This window comes from Furipterus horrens, unplaced genomic scaffold, assembly GCF_987537825.1.
Source record: "Furipterus horrens unplaced genomic scaffold, mFurHor1.1.pri manual_scaffold_3, whole genome shotgun sequence".
NCBI classification, from domain to species: Eukaryota; Metazoa; Chordata; class Mammalia; order Chiroptera; family Furipteridae; genus Furipterus; species Furipterus horrens.
Window position 1 is genome coordinate 41,847,115 of NW_028327173.1, and position 20,279 is coordinate 41,867,393.

Below are 20,279 nucleotides of genomic sequence, written 5' to 3' on the forward strand. Positions count from 1 at the left end.
TCAGCTGATAGCCTTATAAGAGCCCCCTTGTAGGTAACTCTCTGCTTTTCTCTTGCTGCTTTTAAGATTCTCTCTTTATCTTTCACCTTTGGCATTTTAATTATGATGTGTCTTGGTGTGGTCCTTTTTGGGTCAGCTTGTTTGGGACTCTCTATGCTTCCTGGATTTGTATGTCTATTTCCTTCACCAAATTTAGCGAATTTTTCTTCATTATTTTTTCACATAAGCATTGAATTTCTTGCTCTTCCTCTTCTCCTTCTGGCACCCCTATGGTTAGGATGTTGGCATGTTTAAAGTTGTCCAAGAGGTTCCTAAGCCTCTCCTCATTTTTTTCAATTCTTGTTTCCTCATTCTGTACTGGTTGACTGTTTTTTTCTTCCTTATATTTCAAATCATTGATTTGAACCCCAGTTTCCTTCCCTTCACCATTGGTTTTATGTGGATTTTACTTTGTTTTATTTAGCACAGCCTTCACTTCTTCCCTTATGCGTTTGCCATACTCAAACATATCTGTCAAGCCTGTGAGGATCTTTATCACCAGTGTTTTGAATTCTGCATCTGTTAGGTTGGCTATCTCCTCATTGCTTAGTTCTCCCACTGGAACCTTTATTTGTTCCCCATTTTGGGCCATACTTATCTGTCTCCTCATCTTGACAGGCTCCTTTGTTTGTTTGCCTCTGTGTCTTAGGTAGAGCTGTCGCTCCTGTTACATTGTAAGGGGCAGAGCCTTAGGTATTCCTCAGTACAGGGCAACATGTTTCACCACATTGTGGCGCTGTATTTGGGGGGGAGGGGTCTGAGAGGGAACAATGCCACTCTCTCAGTACTTGCCCCTTTTCCAGTCACTTGTCCCATTTCCATATGGGACTGGTGCCCCTCTAGCTGTTGCCCTGGCTGTTATTCCCAGAGTGGGTGGGTCTGTGGACATTCTAGTACCGTGGGGACCCTTTAAACAAGCAGACACTGCTGAAAGACTAGCAGTTTCTTCCTCCACCCCAACCCCTACTGGTTGTCACAGTCAGAAGCAATGAGGCTTGATTTTCCCCAGTGCTGGGACCATGAGCTGTGTGGTCTGGTCTGAGGTTGGGAACCCTCCCCAGGTGTCCTTCCTGACTTCTTAAAATTTGTGACTGCTCTTTCCACCAGCCTGCTGCTGCCACCACCACACCACATCGTCTCGGCCCTGGATCCACTCCTCCTACCTGTCTGGATGAGTATTTTTTCTTTATATCTTTGTTGTTGGTCTTCCATGCAGCTTGATTTTTCTGGAACTTCTGGTTATCTCTAGTTTTGAGGTAGTTGTATTCCTTAGTTGGGGAGGAAGATGCAGCGTGTCTGTCTAGCCCTCTATCTTGCCCAGATGTCTATAGTTTTAGTTCTTATGTTTAGATCCTTGATACACTTTTATTTAATTTTTTTATATGGTATAAGATAAGGGTCAAACTTTATTTATTTGCACATGGATATCCAGTTTTTAAAACAGCATTTGTTGAAAAAAACATTCTTTACTCCTTTGAATGATTTTGGTACCCTTGTTGAAAATCATTTTGCTTTCATTCTGTCCCATTGTCTATGTATCTATCTTTGTGCTTTATTTTGCTTTTGTTCTGTTCCATTGATCTATATATCTCTTTATGCCAGTACCTCACTGTTTTGATTACCACAGCTTTGCAATATGTTTTTAAGTCAGGAAGTGTGAAACCTCTAAGTTTGTTGTGGACTAAAAAGGAATCACATACTAAACCTGAGAAGCTCAGGGAGGCAGCATGACCAACCTTTTGAACTCAGAGACCTAAAGTAACCACATAGGATGGTCTGTAACATAAAAGTTCCTAACCAAAGCAGGTCAAGGCAGGTAGTCACATCCTAGGCCTGTAGCTTTCTTGACAAAGATCAACCTTAACCTTAAGTAAGTCTGTCTGTTGTCTTTTTACATCAAAGATAACATACCTCCTTTTCCTGTCATCTTCTTTTCCAGACCCCTTGGGGCACACCCACACACCAGATCATAAGACCACAGAACCCCTAAATGTTATCTTGTTCCCCAAGTACCCTCTCTATGTGCTGTAAAGGTTAATTATTAACTGTAAAAAAAGGATATGTCTCCTTTTTTATTCTGTCCCAGAGATTTCCCCACTTTGCTTTCTCTTGTCTCCTTAATCTACCACCAATGGAATTCATGTAATCCTCCTTTTATCTCCTCCTTTGATTCTAATATATAAAATAAGCTGCAAAACTGCCATTCTCCAGAGCACTTGCTCAATCTATTGAGATTTTGCTTCCTGGCAATATTTATCATTTTGGCTCAAATAAATTCATAAATATTCTTTACAGGTTTATACATTTCTTACATTGACATTGTTCTTTTTCAAAAACATATTGGCTATTAAAAGTCCCTTGAGATTTCATATGAATTTTAGAATTGGTTTTTTTATTTTTGCAGAAACATCATTTGGAACTTTAATAGGAACTGCATTGAGTCTGTAGATAGCTTTGGATAGTATTAACATCTTAACAATACGTCTTCCTTTCTTTCAGCAACATTTTGTCATTTTCAGTGTATAAATCTTTTGCAACCTTGATTAAGTTTATTCCTAAGTATTTTATTATTTTTTGATGCTATTGTTTTTCTAATTTCCATTTCAAAGTGTTCATTTTTAGTGTATAGAAACATAATTAACATTTTGTGTGTTAATTTTGTATTTGCAACTTTGGTGATTCATTCACTAGTTTTAACAGTTTGTGTGTGTGTGTGTGTGTGTAATCTATGGGATTTTCTACATATAAAATCATGTCATCTGTGAAACAAAAATATTTTACATCTTCCCTTTCAACATGAATGCCTTTTATTTTATTTTCTTGCCTAATTACTCTGGCTAGAATTTCCACCATTGTGTTGAATATAAGTGGCAAAAGCTGGTATCCACGTCTTGTCTGATCTTAGAGGAAAGACTTTCAGTCTTTCACCATTGAGCATAATGTTAGCTGTGGATTTTAAATATATGGCCTTTATTATGTTAAAGTGGTTTCTTTCTACTCCTAGTTTTCTGAGTACAGATTTAAAATTATTAAAGACACCTTGGTTGCTAAGTGGAGGATTTATGGGGTGGGAGGTTGAGCTGATATCAAAGAGACCCTTTTGGAAGCTGTTGTAGTGGTTTAACCAAAAGATTATGTAAATTTGAATGAGGGAATTATCAAAAAGAATGAAGAGAATGGAAAGGCTGTAAGAAAGTTTTAGGAGGTAATATTAGTAGATCTTAGTGATCCACTTGATGTAATAGAAAGGAAAAAATCAAGGATGCCTTCCAGTTTTCTGAGTTGGGAAACTCAAAAAAGGGAACCCTGGAGAGAAAGAGTTTTGTGAGAAAAGATGATGAGATAGTTGAAGATGAGGCACTCAGGGACAGGCAGTTAGAAGAGGTAGAGGCTTCAAGAGAAAGGCATGAATTGGAGATGAAAGTTTTGAAATATTTCCACCCAGGTGGCAGTCAAAACTATTGCATGGAAGAGTTGAGCAAGGGTTACAAAAACAAATGCTTGCAGGGGTCAGACAGGTAACAACCATAGGGAATGGGACCTGATGCAATACTCTAAGAGAGCTCTAGGACATGGGCAAATAGCCATGCATGCCCTGCCCAAAGGCTTTCCAATGTCATCAGAAAAGTAAGGACACTGGTTTGTATGCAGGCCCTCTCCCATTCCAATGTTGTCCTTTATGAACCTAAAGAAACAGTTTCCGTCATCTCAATGGAATTTTAGGGAGCATGGCCTATCAGTTAGGAGGTAATTAGAGTCATGCCCCTCACCTTCCCCCTAGTGCATGTGACAACATTCCACATAGGCAGATGTGGCTCCAGCTGCCACTGATTTTGTTCTTTGCTGTGTTCTTTAGCAGCATTACTAAGAGCAGTGGCTCCTGGGGGGCTCAAATTTGAGAGCCTGGGGGTCCTTAATACAAGAGAGCCAAGAGAGCTTAAGGCCCAGGCCAGCAGACCTGGCTCTTATTTCAGGGCCTGGACTCATAGTTCTTCAAAATGTCAACATATTAATGACCTGCTGAAGGCTTGGCTTCCCATGTGTGGGATATTTGGAAAGAAATGGTTATTTTTGTTGTTGTTTTTATAAAAAAAAATAACACCATCTGACTTCTTAGCACTGCACAGAGGTCTGGGCAGCCAGGAGAGGAAGACCCCCCACTGGAGTGAACTTCTGAAGCCAGTTCTTGCATGAGCCTGAAGCTCCAAGGGGACTGGAGTGCAAGCAGCCAGAGGTCAGCATCTCTGTTCCTGTTTTTCTAATGAATGGCAGGCCAACTAGGGCAAAGGATCGAGACAACTGGCCTGGGTTGTTGAGGTTGTTTGAAATGCTAAACTGAAAAATTTTAGCAAATCTGAATTTGCCTCCCTGATGGCTGTGTGGACCAGGGAGAAGATTTTAGGAGGCTCTTTCCTATGGTAGAAAAAATCAACTCCATTAAGCAACCAGCAAGCAAACACATTCATCCTTCAAAGCCTGGCTCAGATGTCACCTTCTGCATCCAAACCTTTGCCTAGCTCATTGCTTTGAGACCCCATAACATTTATTTCTGTTATGAGCCTGGCAGGATCACACTTAGAGATTCTCAAATGCAGGGAGAGTCTTTTTCCAGTCCTGCATGTACCTGCTCCAGGGACAAGCAAGATATCTCATATATACTCATTGTTTGAAATAATAGATGGCTTTATTGTTTCATTAATGCATTGTTCATCCTTCTCATGGCCTACTTCCTGTGGTTACTGTGTAACCTTTCTTTCTTTCAGCGATTGTGTTGGTTTCCTAGGGCTGCCATAACAAAGCACTGCAAACGGGGTGGCTTAAACAACAGGAACATATTGTCTCACATTCTGGAGGCTAGAAGTCCGAGATCAAGGTGTCCACAGGGTTGGTTGTTTCCAAGGACTGTGAGAAAGACTGTTCTATGCCTCTTCCCCAGCTTCTAATGGTTTTCTGGCCATTTTTTCAAGTGCTTTGCTTATACACATGTCATTCCAATCACTGCTTTCATGACTACATGGAATTCTCCCTGTGTATGTGTCTGTATTTCCCCCTTTAATAAGGACATCAGTCCTTGTTATACTCGGGACCCACTCTAATATGACCTTATCCTAATCAATTACATCTATACTGACTCTATTTCCAAATAAGGTCCTATTCTGAGGTAATAAAGATTAGGATTTCAAATTATGAATTTGAAGAGGACACAATTCAACTCCTTAAGAGCCCCGTTTTACACCTCGTGAATTTCAGAGCACTCTCCACCCTCATAGCCTTCTCTCAGTCAGGAATCGTATCCTGTTCTGCTCACAAGGCTGAAGTGTATTAAAAGGAGCTCTGCTTTAGAAGAACAAGTCACTTTTCCTTCTTGGCTTTGGTTTTCTCATAAGTAAATGGTAAAATTAGAGTAAATAATCTTTCAGGGCACTCCCAGCTCTGAGATTCTTGGTTTTCTGGGAAGCAATAGCCCAGGGGGCTGCTGTTTTTTTCCAGTTCTCCTTCGTTAACTAGCCCCTGACCTCACTATTGGTTTGCTGCTGTTGTTACCAATCAGTGGCATTTCTGATTTTTATTCAGTAATTTGCATAATTCTATATTGTTTGTCAGTCTACATTTTTTGCTGTATGTAAAGATGCTCTCATAATTTAACTGTTAATAACCTTGACGATGTTGTTATCCAAGCAGTCTAAAAGGAGTTCAAGCAAAAAGGAATAAGGACCCATGGACAAAAAGGACAACATTGTGGTGATTGCGGGGAATAATGGGATATAAAAGGGAAAAATGGTAACAGAAAAAAATACAATGAAAATAAAATAATAGAAGTTCACAATCAGTTGTACAAATGATAATCTAGCCTCCTCTGGCTTCCTGTTGCATTAAAGAAATACTAGGTCTGGTATCTGTCTGATATCTGTGTGGCCCAGACCCATTTTGTTCACCCCTATCAGCCAGTTCTTTCCTTTAGGTACTTTTCCCTAGCCACATTGCATGTATATGTCTCTGTGGGTCTCTCTATGTATTATCATTATTCCTACCTTCATGCTTTTGTTCTTTTTTTTTTTTTTAAGTATATTTTATTGATTACAGTAGTCCCTATCTATATCGCGGTTCACTTATCACAGCCTCACTGTATCGCAGGATTTTTTAAAATACTATATTTAATTATTTATCTCGGATTTTTCACTATATTGTGGGATTTTGCGGTACTGTATATGTATATTGTTAAAGTTACGTAGGTTTAAGAGTGTAGAATATGTTTAAGAACATAAGTGTTTATAAAAGTGTGGAAAAGGTTAATAAGGAAATGGGAAAGGTTAATAAGGGACTGGGAACGATTTATAAGTGCCTGGGAAGGGTTTATAAAGCCTTAAAATATATATAAATACTAAAATAAATGTAAGGTTCCTACTTCGTGGATTTTCATCTATCGCGGGGCAGGTCTAGAATGTAATACCCACAATAAGTGAGGGAATACTGTATGTTGTCACAGTAATACCAATTTCTTTTCCCTTTGCTCCCCTCTGCCCAGTACCCCCTTCCCTCCAGCAATCCCACCCCCTTAGTTCATGTCCATGGTAGTGCATATGAGTTCTTTGGCTTCACCCTTTCTGATATTATTCTTAACTTCCCCATCTATTTTGTACCAACCAATTATGCTTCTTTATCCTTGCACCATTTCCCCCTTTCTCCCCCTGCCCCTCCCAGCTGATAACCCTCCAAATGATCCCCCTACCTATGATTCTGTTTTTATTCTGGTTTGCTTAGTTGGATTTTGTTTTTATTTTTAAGATTCCATTGCTGATCGTTGTGAGTTTGTTGTCATTTTACTGTTCATAGTTTTGATCTTCTTTTTCTTAAATAAATCCCTTTAACATGTCATATAATAATGGCTTAGTGATGATGAACTCTTTTAGTTTTACTTTGTCTGGGAAGCACTTCATCTACCCTTCCATTCTAAATGATAGCTTTGCTGGATAGACTAGTCTTGGTTGTAGGTCCTTGCTTCTCATCACATTGAATACTACTTGCCAGTCCCTTCTTGCCTGCAAAGTTTCCTTTGAGAAATCAGCTGATAGCCTTATAGGAACCCCTTTGTAGGTAACTCTCTGCTTTTCTCTTGCTGCTTTTAAGATTCTCTCTTTATCTTTCACCTTTGGCATTTTAATTATGATGTGTCTTGGTGTGGTCCTTTTTGGGTCTAGCTTGTTTGGGACTCTCCGTGCTTCCTGGACTTGTATGTCTGTTTCCTTCGCCAAATTTAGCGAGTTTTTCTTCATTATTTTTTCACATAAGTGTTCAATTTCTTGCTCTTCTTCTTCTCCTTCTGGCACCCCTATGATTCAGATGCTGGCACATTTAAAGTTGTCCCAGAGGTTCCTAAGCCTCCCCTCATTTTTTTCAATTCTTGTTTCCTCATTCTGTACTGGTTGACCTTTTTTTTCTTCCTTATATTCCAAATCATTGATTTGAACCCTGGTTTTCTTTCCTTCACCGTTGGTTTTATTTGGATTTTATTCGTTTTATTTAGCATAGCCTTCACTTCTTCCCTTATGCATTTGCCCTACTCAAGCATATCTGTCAAGCTTGTGAGGATCTTTATCACCAGTGTTTTGAATTCTGCATTTGTTAGGTTGGCCATCTCCTCATCGCTTAGTTCTCCCACTGGAACCTTGATTCATTCCCTCTTTTGGGCCATACTTCTCTGTCTCCTCATCTTGACAGGCTCCTGTGTTTGTTTGCCTCTGTGTCTTAGGTAGAGCTGTCACTCCTGTTATGTTGTAAGGGGCGAAGCCTTAGGTATTCGTCAGTACAGACTCATTTCCCTACCTTATGGAGCTGTGTGGGGGGGAGGGGTCAGAGAGGGAAAAATGCTGCTTGCTCAGCACTTGACCCTTTTCCAGGCACTTCTCCCACTTTTGTATGAGGCTGGCTCCTCTTTAGCTGTTGCCCTGGCCATTGTTCCCAGAGTGGGTGGGTCTGCAGGGCATTCTAGGGGGCTCTTTAAACTAAGTGGATTCTGCTGAGAGACTGGTAGTTTCTTCTTCTGCCCCAACCCCCATTGATTTACATGGTCAGAAGCAATGAGGCTTGATTTTTCCCTGGCGCTGGGACCATAAGCTGCGCTGTCTGGTCGGGAGCTTCGAACGTTCCCCAGGTGTCCCTCCCCGCTTTTTAAAACATGTGACTGTGCTTTCCACTGGCCTGCCGCTGCCACCACATCGCATCCTTTCCACCCTGGCTCCACCCCTCCTACCTGTCTGAATGTGTATTTCTTCTTTATATCTTTGTTTGTTGGACTTCTATGCAGCTCGATTTTCTGGAACTTCTGGTTGTCTCTAGTTTTGAGGGAGTTGTATTCCTTCTTAGTTGTGGAGGAAGACCCAGTGTGTCTGCCTAGGCCTCCATCTTGGCCGGAAGTCCATGGCTTTGCTTTTGATATTCTTTACTCTTGTCACATAGCCTTTCCCTATCATCTCTTACTCATCTATCAAGACAGAGCTGAAATGCCACCTCTTCTATGAAGTTCTCTCTTTCCTCCCCAGGCCCCAAAGTAGGAGTATAATTCCTGAATTCTAGAAAGTACAGGACCAGTGAGAGAGAAATTGGGAGCAGATGTGACTATCAAAGCCTTTGAAGTTCCTACTAATCAAAAGGAAGGGATATGTTAACCACTTTGTAAAACTGCATGACAGTATCTACAAAAGGCGAGTATGTACAAATCTTAACACCCAAAATTCCACTCAGACATATGTACTCAGCAGAAATGCATTCACCAAAGACACATACAAGAATGTTTGTAGCAGCCAAAATCCAGGAAGCTTTCAGGTCCATCAATAGTAAAAAGAGTCAATAAAGTGTGTATACACTGAAACACTGTACAACAATGAGAATAATCAAGCAAGCTACAACTATACACAACTATATGGATAGAAGTCTCAAACATTGCCTAGAGTGGAAAAAAAGCCAGACATTAGAATACCTATGTGTGATTCCATTTGTATGAAGTATATAAAGACAAAATTACTCTATAATATAAGATAGTCATTACTTTCAGAGGATGTAATGAGAGAGGCTTCTGGGGTTCTGATAATGTTTTGGTTCTTGATGTGATAACATGGGCAGAGTCCAGTCTTTTTAAAAAATTAGTATTATACACTTAAGATTTATGCACTTTTCTATGTGTATGTTATATTTCAATAAACAACTTACCTTTTCTAAAAAATCTTAAATTTTTAAAAAGGAAATAAGTGTATTTGAGAGCAGTACAAAGTTTAAAAAGATCTTGCTTTATATTAAGAAGGGGATGGAAAATTCCTGGCCTGTCATTAACTTGTGCTGGACCTCAGTTGCCCAATAATAACAAAATAACAGTTAATATTTATTATGTACTACCTATTCCTAAAACATTATGTCAGGCAGATCAGTAGGGCATTTTATTTAATTTCAAAATATTATTTCAAGAAAGGTAATATTATACTCATTTTACAAATATAGAAACAGAAGTCAAGAGAAATTGAGTAACTTGTCTAGAGTTATGACATGTATCAATGAACCTGGACTTTTCTGTTCTTAACAATGCCATATCATACTGAAAAGAAGGGGGTAGTAAGGTACATCTTATATGTCTCTCATACAAAATTAGGATCCATGCTAGTGTAAATCTACATGTGTATATTATATATATACATATATGCACGTATATCTGTATTTTTATATGTACATATACATACACACACACTTGTCTATATGTGTGTGGGTATATGTGAGTGTTCATGCAGTGGCCAAGGTTCTATCTGCCGAGTGCCAATATCTAGAGGAAAATAAAAATGTGAAGATACACTGGTACTTGATTTTTGGCATTGGGTAATTCAAACATCTGAATAAACTCCCTCTCTTTGTTTTTCATACAGATATTTGTTCAATACAGACACAGGCTCAGGCTTAGGGACCCAACAAGTGAATGAATCAAAATTCATTTCCTTGATGTTTTCCTTGCTTCTGCTATTCCTGATCTTGAACTTAGAATAATAAAACTCCCAAATTGAATCTGGGCACAGGGTGACTCAGCCAGAGACTATATTTTTTGTCCTGTGAAGTGTGGGAATGTGGCTGAGGGTAAATGATACATGAAACCTTCAGGTCACCTCCTGAAGGACAATGTGTCTTATGCCGGACTTGCTTCTTTTCCTTTCTGCAGGTTGCAAGTTGAACAAGATAGTAAGCCAGTCTCAGCTAGAGATACAGACAACACTCTGGGGATGGTACAGAAGCAAGATGGAACAAACCTGTGGTGGCTTATAGAGCAGAGTCACTCCATTAACCCAGGCTATTTTCCTCTGCACTGTTAGATAAGAGAGAAATAAGCCTATTTTACATAAGCCCAATGTACCGCTCGCAATGCAAGGGTTTTACAAGAAGGGGATTAATTCACAAAGACACATGAACAAGCACCCTGGCCAATGGCCAATAACTCAGCCCTCAAAGAGAAGACAGTTGGGTCCCCAAGTAATAGACTACTCTGAGGGAGACAACCTCAGAGGGACAGGTAATATCCCCTTCGTTGGTTATGACACAGCCTCATATACACCTTTTAATTTGATCCTTACCACAAATATATAGGATATGAATTAACTTTATTTCCATTTTGTATGAGAAACTGAGTCTTAAATAAATGTCTGGGTCATGTTAATAAATGACATAAAGCCAAAATCTTTTCATTTCTGGTCCCCCTGGAAAAAGAGTTACATGAAAACTTGAAGCAATGAGGTGGTTCCTGGCAGATGTGTTTTCACCATTGTTGTAGAGCAACAAAATGCAGAGTTTAAGTTCAGGCTGCATCTATAAGAGGTCAAATGAAAGAATTTAAGGAAGTGTCTTGGCTGAAAATCCATTGTTGCACTTGACTTCTATTTTGCAGCTTTTCCTCCCATGTCTCCCTGTCCCCGAGTCTGCCTTGGTAACACCTGATAATTATGGTGGCATCACTGATGTGGTGCGTACTTTGTGACAGGAACTGTTCTACTTGCTTTCCATTTATCAACTTGTGCCCAAGCCCTCCAGCCAAAGACCACCAGCAACACCTCTGTAGTTGAACAACATTGGGTTGATTGACTCATTGCAATGAGGGAGAATGCACATCATCAGGACCATGGGTGTCTCACTGGAGGGTGTTGGAAAGGATTCATAGGGTGTGAGTTTGTGGTAGGTGATTTTGGAGAGAGTTCAAGGAAGCAAGGGTTTGTTCTGCACTATCATAAACCATATGTAACACTCTGATTGGATAATTTAATGAATCTCCTCTAGGAAAAGAGTAGAAAGAGGCTGAAGAAGTAATTAGTAAAGGAGCAGCAATCATATTAGCTGGACAGGGGCATGCTTGGTATTTTTGTGGTTTGCATAGTGCCCATTTTTGTATGTGCTTAGAAGAAATTATAAAAGTCTTTTTTTTTTTTGTCTCATTTCTGAGATCCTTTATGTTCAGTGGGAGAGTTTTACAGTCTAGGCCAATTCACATACATCAGGAACTGCTTTTCTCACAACAAATGTATGAATTAGATGTTATTAGCATCCTGGATGGGAAGTGTGAGACACACAGCCAAGGTAACACAGCTAAGAGCTAGAGTGAGAGTTCAGGCAGCATGGCTTCAGAAATCTTCTCTCCTAACCACCATAATATATGAAGTCTATCTGAAAAAGTCCAGCTGTTGTTAATATAATGAGAACCATTTCCACAATATCAAGGTAACCTGGCAGCCAAGGAGAGTGGACTGGAGTGCACAAGTGTGAACAATGATGATTTCACTGTACTAGTCAATGGGAGCAGTAGACACCATTGACTGAGCATGTGTACTGTGTGGCCATCACATTCAAAATAACTGAGCGAGGAGAGCAACGAATCTGCATCAGATTTTGTATTAAGCTTGAACATTGCTCCCTGGAAACTATTCAGATTATTCAGAAGGCTGCAGCTACGGGCAATTGGTGATTGTCAGCTTCATCACAATGTGCCCACTCATGCATCATGTCTCATGCAGAGTTTTTTGGTGAAACATCAAATCACCCAGGTGACTCAGCCCCCCTACAGCCTGGATTTGGTGCCCTGTGACTTTTGGCTTTTCCCAAAACTAAGATCACCTTTGAAAGGGAAAAGATTTCAGACCATCAATGAGATTCAGGAAAATACAAAGGGGCAGCTTATGGCGACTGGGAGAACTGTGAGGTCCCAAGGTGCCCACTTTGAAGAGGATGGAGGAGTCATTGTCCTATGTACAATGTTTCTTGTATCTTCTTCAATAAATGTCTCTGTTTTTCATATTACATGGCTGGATGCCTCTGGAGAGACCTCATATATGCCACCTTTCCAGTTATCTTCCTGGGACTATATCCTACCTATAACCTCCCAACATTTGACCCTCACAGGACACTGTTGTCCACTCCCAACCATATGCTGTGGATTCACTAGCTTACTTGGACACTCACATGGCTGGATTCCAGAGAGCCATGGTATCCCAGATTTACCCTCTGGAAAATAGCTGGAATGCCTGAATTAATAGCCTTCCTGGACCATTTGCTCATTCGCATGCCAAACTCTGTGAAAACCTGCTCCGCCTGCTTCGTTGGACAGGCCCCACCATCACCTCCCATTCCTCCCCAATGTCCTCCCCACCCTGGTGAATGAAGCTTGTTTCTGGAGAAGCTAGATTTATGGCCTGCCCAACCCCAAGTGCCTGCTGTTGTGACATCCTAAAAGAATCTGAGCAAGGCCCCCTAGGGTGTTAGACTCTGCTTGCAAGCTTGGAAAAGTGCTAGCTCAGTCCCCGCTTAATAGTTATGCTCTCGGCAAGTTACTTAACCTCTCTGGGTTCATCAGCTGGACAAATAAGGGCAATAGAGTCCATCTTGTGGTGTTGTTGGGAGGATCAGGTGACATAAGATTTAGCAGGAAACTGAGGAAGGGGTTAAGTTTTCTGTATGGGTTGATGTGGAACAGAGAGAGCAAGCAAAGAGGGCAAAAACTAGCTGTAAACTGTCCTACACAGAGAAGCCTTCCAGAATTGTTCATCTGCCTTTCCTCTCGGGAAACAGAAGTAGCCTCATTTTGGGGACTGTACCCTAGAGGTTTTGAGAACAGACACTGGCATCAGAGTTCCAAGTGAGAGATAGGACAGTTAGCCTGTTAACAGCCGTGGACCCGCTAACAAAAGACTGCTCACATTCATATATATGTGTTGGAATTTTGTATTAACTTCCAGGTGGCTATTTCTGCAATTATCCAAAAGGGAGACTAGCAAGGCGCCAGGAGCCTCTGCTTCATATTTATACATGAACTTTCCAGACCTTCTCACAACCTATCCAAGGGAGCAAACACTTCTTCCTTGGACTCTGCATCTATCCCAGAACTGCCCCACCTCAGCTTCTCCTACCCCCTTTGTCTATAGCTAATGTGAATTCTTTCAGGACTGCTTATACCCCCCACCCCCAAGCCTGATGTATAAAAACACTCAACAACTCTAGAACTGAAAGTTAAATTTCTTTTGTTTAGTACATGGTTCAAATCCTGGTTACATTCAGGGCTTATTTATCTTATAACTGAAGGTTTGTGTGGCCTAGGGCAAGTTGCTTAACCTCTCTTCCTTCTCTTCACATGCGAAGCTGGAATAACTGATTTGTACAGCTAGTGGGAAGGAGTGGGGACCTGTCATCTGTGGAGGAATGAGACCATGCCAGGCTCCCAGCCCAGGTGGGTTCTCTTCCATCCCCCTACTCCACTAAGACATTTGCATATAAAAAGATGCTGAAGGGGAAAGGGCAGTGCCTGACTCCTGGGTAGGAAATGTTAACACACTGATTCAGGCTTCAGGGAGCTAAGAGGAGGGAGGGCACTCCATAGCCACATCACCTGGTGATGACCACTTACTGTGTGCAGCTCAGCACAAGGGCAGGCCCTGCCAAATGAGAATCACTGGAGTTTCAGTCTGTGATGAGCCTGGGAATGTAAGATATTAGATGTAATGGAAAGACTATTGGATTTAGCATGAGAATGAATATCTGAGTTCAAGATCTGGTGCCACCATTTTGTGGCTTTGGGCAAGTCACTTAACCTCCATCTTTTTCGGTTCATCCTCCTTAATAGCAGAAGGGAAGTTCCCATAAGCCAAAGGCTAAGCACTTTACTTTTATTTAGCCTTTACCACAACCCTTGCCAGTAGTTACTATGATGCCATTTTACAGAAGAGGAAACTTATGCTTAGAGGGGTCAGAGAGCTTGTCCAAGATCACACAGCCAATGAGCCTGGGTGGTGAACCCAGGCGAGCAGACTCTAGAGCCTGTGCTCTTAACTTCTATTGCAAGCATGAGCTTCCCCTTGCATATCTGAAACCCTGGGAGAATAAATGCCCCTCTGCCTTGTTCTAGACAGCTCTGAGGATCAGATGTGTGGGTGGGTAAAAGCAGGATAAGCTTTGTTAACTCTTGTTACCTTAGCAAAGACATGGTGGTATCCTACTTGCTGTGGCTTTGGAAGGCAGGATCAGCACAAAAGTCCTTAGTTTGGACCAAGGAAGGCAGATAACAGGTCCAAGTGAATACAGTCTTTCCACAGTGAGTTCTGTTGGGTGATCTGGGCTGCCTTGGGGGCAGAAAGCCCTCCACCAACCCCCACTCTTAGCAAAAGTAGAAGCTGCCCTTAGTGCGCAGCCTGGAGTGTCATTCAGGGCTCCACCCAGGGTAGGTACTCCATTCAGTGGGGTTCCCCTCCTCTTCCTCCGTTCTTCTCATGTTAAATGCTCTCGGCCACCATTTCCCTTTCCGATTTTGTGAATTCTCTTGTTCCTGTGAGGTTGCCAGAACTGGACTTGACCTGAATGGTGTTTGCCAACTCCATCACAGCCCCTGGGGCAGGGGTGGATATGCAGGAAAACATTTTTCCTAAACTCTGGCTCAGACTCCTTCAACATCTGTGGAAAACAAGGGAGTTTACCACACAGCTCTCTCACAATCAAGCATTCAATTAATGCTTGGCTCTCCAGAGCAACCTTTCTCAAGAAAAATACCATTTCAACATTTTTCTCCACCTCTCTCCACCTTTCTGAGAGGGGGAGTTTTGAGGCCAACCATGGAGAAAGAGTCTTTGGTTTCCCTCCTGCAGACTGTCATTTTAATACCTGGGCCAGAGCATGCAGAAGGGACCCCTGAGCTTACCCTACTGTGACATCCTCAGTGCCTGAGCAGGGACCTGAAGGCTACCAAGGGAGCAATAGCTCCTTGATGGCTTCCCCTGTCATGGCCTCACCTGACAGGACAGGACAGCCCTGTTTCTCAGGAACACTGAGGTGTGTGTGTGTGTGTGTGTGTGTGTGTGTGTAAGAGAGAGACAGAGCCACAAAGAGGCAGAGGCAGAGACACACACATGGAGGTGCTATGACGCCATCAGGAATTTTCCATCCCTGTGGCATCTGAGTCCTATGCTTCAAAACGTGGTCCACAGACCAGCAGCATCACCATCACCCATGAATTTGAACTTGTGCAGCATCCCATGCCACACTGCAGACTGACTGAATCAAAATCTGCATCTCATCAAGACCCTCAGGTGATTCTTAGGCCCACTAAAGTTTAAGAGGCATCGCTCTAGGTAAGGTGGTTTCAAAGCTCCCAGCCGTGTTCCATGGAAGTCCAGATCCGAAGTTGGCTGTGAATCTCCAGGGAGCTCACTTGCTCAGGGTCACCACTGGTGACTGGCACAGCTGCTTCCTCTGCCTAGCTTTTTTGCCCTCCCTTGCCCACTTTCTCTGTTTGTTCCATATCAAACCACATGGAAAATGTAATCCCTTCCTCAGTTTCCACCAAAAAGCAACTCACACAGAGCATTTGTGTGTATATGTAGGAGATTTTCCCAAAATGTGCTGAGAAGTAGGGATGGAGCAAAACAACCACTGTAACCCCTTTTTACTGAACACTGGCTCAGGTATTCCCTATTCCCCCTCGTCTCCCTTGGGTCATCTCTTCCCACCTCTCATCCTGGGCCCTTCTCCTCTCTTCCCTCTCATACCTCTCAGGAGCAAAACTACCCTATTTTTTTGTACAGAATAGTAATGACATTCCTTCTGTTGTCTTCACACTATGTTCTCAGGATTCACCTTCTGCCCTACATGTCTCAAAAAGACAATTCCTCACACCTATGTTCATAGCAGCACTACTCACAATACCAAGAGGTAGAAACCACCTGCCTGGCCATTGATAGAAGGATGGAAAAACAACATGTGGTATATGCACACAGTGGAATATTACTCAGCTTTAAAAAGGAAAAAAATTATGATACATGTTACAACATGGATGGACCTTGAAGATGTTATGCTAATAAAATAAGCTAGTAACAAAAAGAAAAATACTGTATGACTACACTTACATGAAATATCAGAGCAGTCAAATTCATAGAAACAGAGTAGCATGGTGGTTGCCAGAGGTTGGAGGGATGGAGAAAATTAGAGGCATTGTCTGATAACTACCAACTTTCAATTCGCAAGATGATAAATTTCTGTAGATAGGTTGCAAAACAGCATGCATATACTTAACACTATAAACTGCACACTTAGAAGTGATTAAGATAGTAAATTGTATGGGATTTTTTTTTACCACAATTAAAATAAAATATTCTGAGCAAGACATGTATCCCTCTGAGTCTTAATATCCTCACTGGTTCGTTGGGGATAAATACATATGCTCTCACTATACCTCACAGGACTGTTTTGAAGCTAATAAAAACTGATGACTTTGAAAGAAAAACAACTACAAAGGGACAATTCCTTCCGCACAGGGAATTCTGGTGTCAGTGGTTCAGATCATTCACTTTCCCTGGTGGCCCATTGTCTCCCATTGCCCCTGCCTTTCATTCTCAGGCTCTTCTGTCCCCCTAACCTGCTCCTCTTCCTCCTCCATTTCTTTCTTTCTTTTTTTTTAAATATGCTTTGTTGATTATGTTGTTACAGTTGTCCCAATTTCTTTTCCCTTTGTTCCCCTCCATCCAGTGGCCCCCCTCCCTCCAGTTGTTGCCCTCCCCTTAGTCCATGCCCATTGGTTGTGCATATAGTTCTTCTCAACATCTTCCTGTCTACTCTACTCCCTCCTACTAGGCTTCTTAATTCCTGTACCATCTCCCTCCCTTTACCCCCTTCCTCCTTCCCACTGACCTCCCCCCAAAATGTTCCCCATACCTATAGTTCTTTTCCCACTCTTGTTGCCTACTTAGTTTGCCTTTGTTTCAATTCCCTAGCTTCTGTTGTTGGTTGTTGTGATACAGTTTTCATTTTAATGTTTATAGTTTTGATCCTCTTTCTCCTAAACAGATCCATTTAACATTTCATATAACAGTGGTTTGGATCTGATGAACTCCTTCAGTTTTACTTTGTCCTGGAAGCACTTTCTCTGACTTTCTATCCTGAATGACAGCTTCGCTGGATAGAGTAATCGTGGTTGTAGGTTTTTGCTTTTCATTCCTTTGAATATTTCTTGCCAGTCCCTTCTTGCCTGCAGAGTTTCTTTTGAGAAATCAGCCGACAGTATTATTGGGACCCCTTTGTACGTAATTCTCTTCTTCTCTCTTGCCGCTTTAAAGATTCTCTCTTCATTCTTAATTTTTGACATTTTGTTTATAATGTGTCTTGGTGTGGTTCTTCCTGGGTCCAGTTTTTTGGAACTCTCTGTGTTTCCTGGACCTGTAAGTCTATTTCCTTCCCCAAGTTAGGGAAGTTCTGCTTCATTATATTTTCACATAATTTTTCAACTTCTAGTTGTCCTTCTTCACCTTCTGGCAACCCTATGATTCAGATGTTGGCCCGCTTATAGCTGTCCCAGAGGTTTCTGAGCTTCTCCTCATTTTCAACACTTTTTGTTTCCTCTTTCTGCACTGGTTGACTGCTTGTTCCTTCCCTATGTTCTGATTTGTTGATTTGATCCCTGGTTTTCTTTCCCTCACCACTAGTTTTGTATGTGTTTTCATTCATTTCAGCAGGACTGGCCTTTATTCCTTCCCTGTCTTGTGTAAGATCTGCTGTTAGGTCTGTAAGCATTCGTATGACCAAAGCTTTGAACTGTGCCTCAGAAAGATTTCCTATCTGCTGAGCCATTAGATTAGATATTTGCTGGCTGGTCAGTTGCATCCCCGGGATCTCTGTCGTGATCTGTGCCACCCTGACATTTTTGTGTTTACCTTTGCTTCTTGGGCTGGACTGCCACACCTCCTATACTATAGGGGGCAGATCCCCTTGCACTCATCACTACTGGGCGACCCTTCTCACCACACTGTGGCATTTTGTGTGGGGGCGGGGATCCAAGGTGGATTCCTGCCATTCACTCTCCACTGAGAGATCAGGCGCCTCCTTCTCCATCCCCATGTCCTCTGGCCCTCACAGTCTGAGGCAATGGGTGTCTGCCTTCCCTGGCATTGGAATCGCAAGCTGATGGGTTTAGTCTGCAGCTGGAAGTGCTCCCTAGGCGCTTCTCACCTCCCCTTAAATACGGGTGTCTATGCTTACCGCTGTCACATCACTGTTGCTGCAGCTGCTGCCGCCAGCACAGCTTGACCTCTCCGCCTCAGCTTTGCCCCTCCTACTCATCCGGAGGGGCACCACTTCTTTATAACTTCATACATTGGACTTCCATGTAGCTTTATTTTCTGGAACTTCTGGTTATTTCTGGTTTTGCGGTAGTTGTATTCCTTCTTAGTGGTGGAGGGAGATGGAGCGTGTCAGCCTAGGCCTCCATTTGGCTGGAAGTCCTCCCTCCTTCATTTCTTATCATGTTGTTGTGCCTTAGCATTTATTTCTGTCCCTCTCTTCTGCTTCTGTTCTCTCTGGGACTTCACTTACTCTCAAGGCTTCAAGTATCTCTGTGGGCAGATACACTGACCTATAACTCCTGTCCAGGTCTCCTTCCTAATTCAAACTAGTTTATCCTACTGTCTGCAGACCTTTTCTATAATGCAACTCAACCCAGCCTGTTCAAGACTGAACTCATCACCATTCCCTACAAACTATTTCCTTCCAGGTTCTACTCTTAGTAAAATACATAGCATCTACCTAGTTGCAATGAAAGAAATCTGGGAATCACCCTGTGATTGACCCTCTCTCCTCATTCTTGCCCCTTAAAGGCCTGCTTTCAAAAGAAGATCTCAGATGAGTCATTTCTCAAAGGTTCATTTCTCTCTTGCCTTACTGTTGAGTCTTTGTTCTGTCTGCCTTTATTCCATGTTTCTGCTTAGTCTTGGTCTAAATTACTCCCACTTAGAATTGATCAGCTAAAACAAGTCATATGTCCAAGTTTGATGTTAGCAATTGGGAGAGTGCACTCCTTCTCCAGGATACTGTATGTCATACCACTAAGATTAGTAGTGTAAAATTCTCTTATCGGGAAGAGGAGTGAAGAATTATGTCCAATAATATTACTTACAACACTGCTTGCATGTGAGGCTGACTCCATCTGCAGAGACCGCAATCAGAGGGGTGCCCAGATTTTCTCCAACCTGAATCCCAGGAGGTGCTGCTCTCTTGAAGGAAAGTAGCAGAAGCCTTGTGGGGAAAGTATTAGCCCCATGGGAAAAGATCTGGAAGATCAATCCAATAGGTAAAATGCCAGGAAACTTACTTTGTGTTCTGGGCTTCCTCTTGAGTGTTTTTCACTTACTCATGACCTTTGTTCAGGAATCTGCAGGACTGAGTACCCAGCAGCAACGTTTGTACATTGTGACTCCACTCCTTGGCCATGTTTAAGCAGACCAAGGGAAGGTCCCCGACCCAAGCTGGTCCAATGAGGGTCCCATCTGTGGTCATGTGAAATCCAAACAGAAAGGGGCAGAAGGCCAGACTCTCCTGTGGTTGGTGTGATAACTTGTGAACTTGGAAGCTTTGGGACGCTGCCATTGCTCTAACCATTTGCACTGAGCAGCTGAGAAATCCAGTCTTCTGAGAAACAAGACACAGGCAGCCCATCAGCCAAGTAGAGAAAGGAGGAGAGGAGGAGAAGCAGCATTTCCCAAGTTCCCTGCTGCTTTCCTCTGCCCAGTTCTTCTCATTCCTGGGCAAGTTTGGGTTCCCTGAATTATCTCCGCATCTTACAATGCATTTCTCTCTTTAGCTTAAGCTGCTTCAGTTGTTTTCTGTTGCTTGCAACCAAAGGTACTTTGAGCCATTCACATTCACCATTCTGAGTCTGGTTTGTTCAGATTAAAAGTCAAGATAGTAATGCTGAG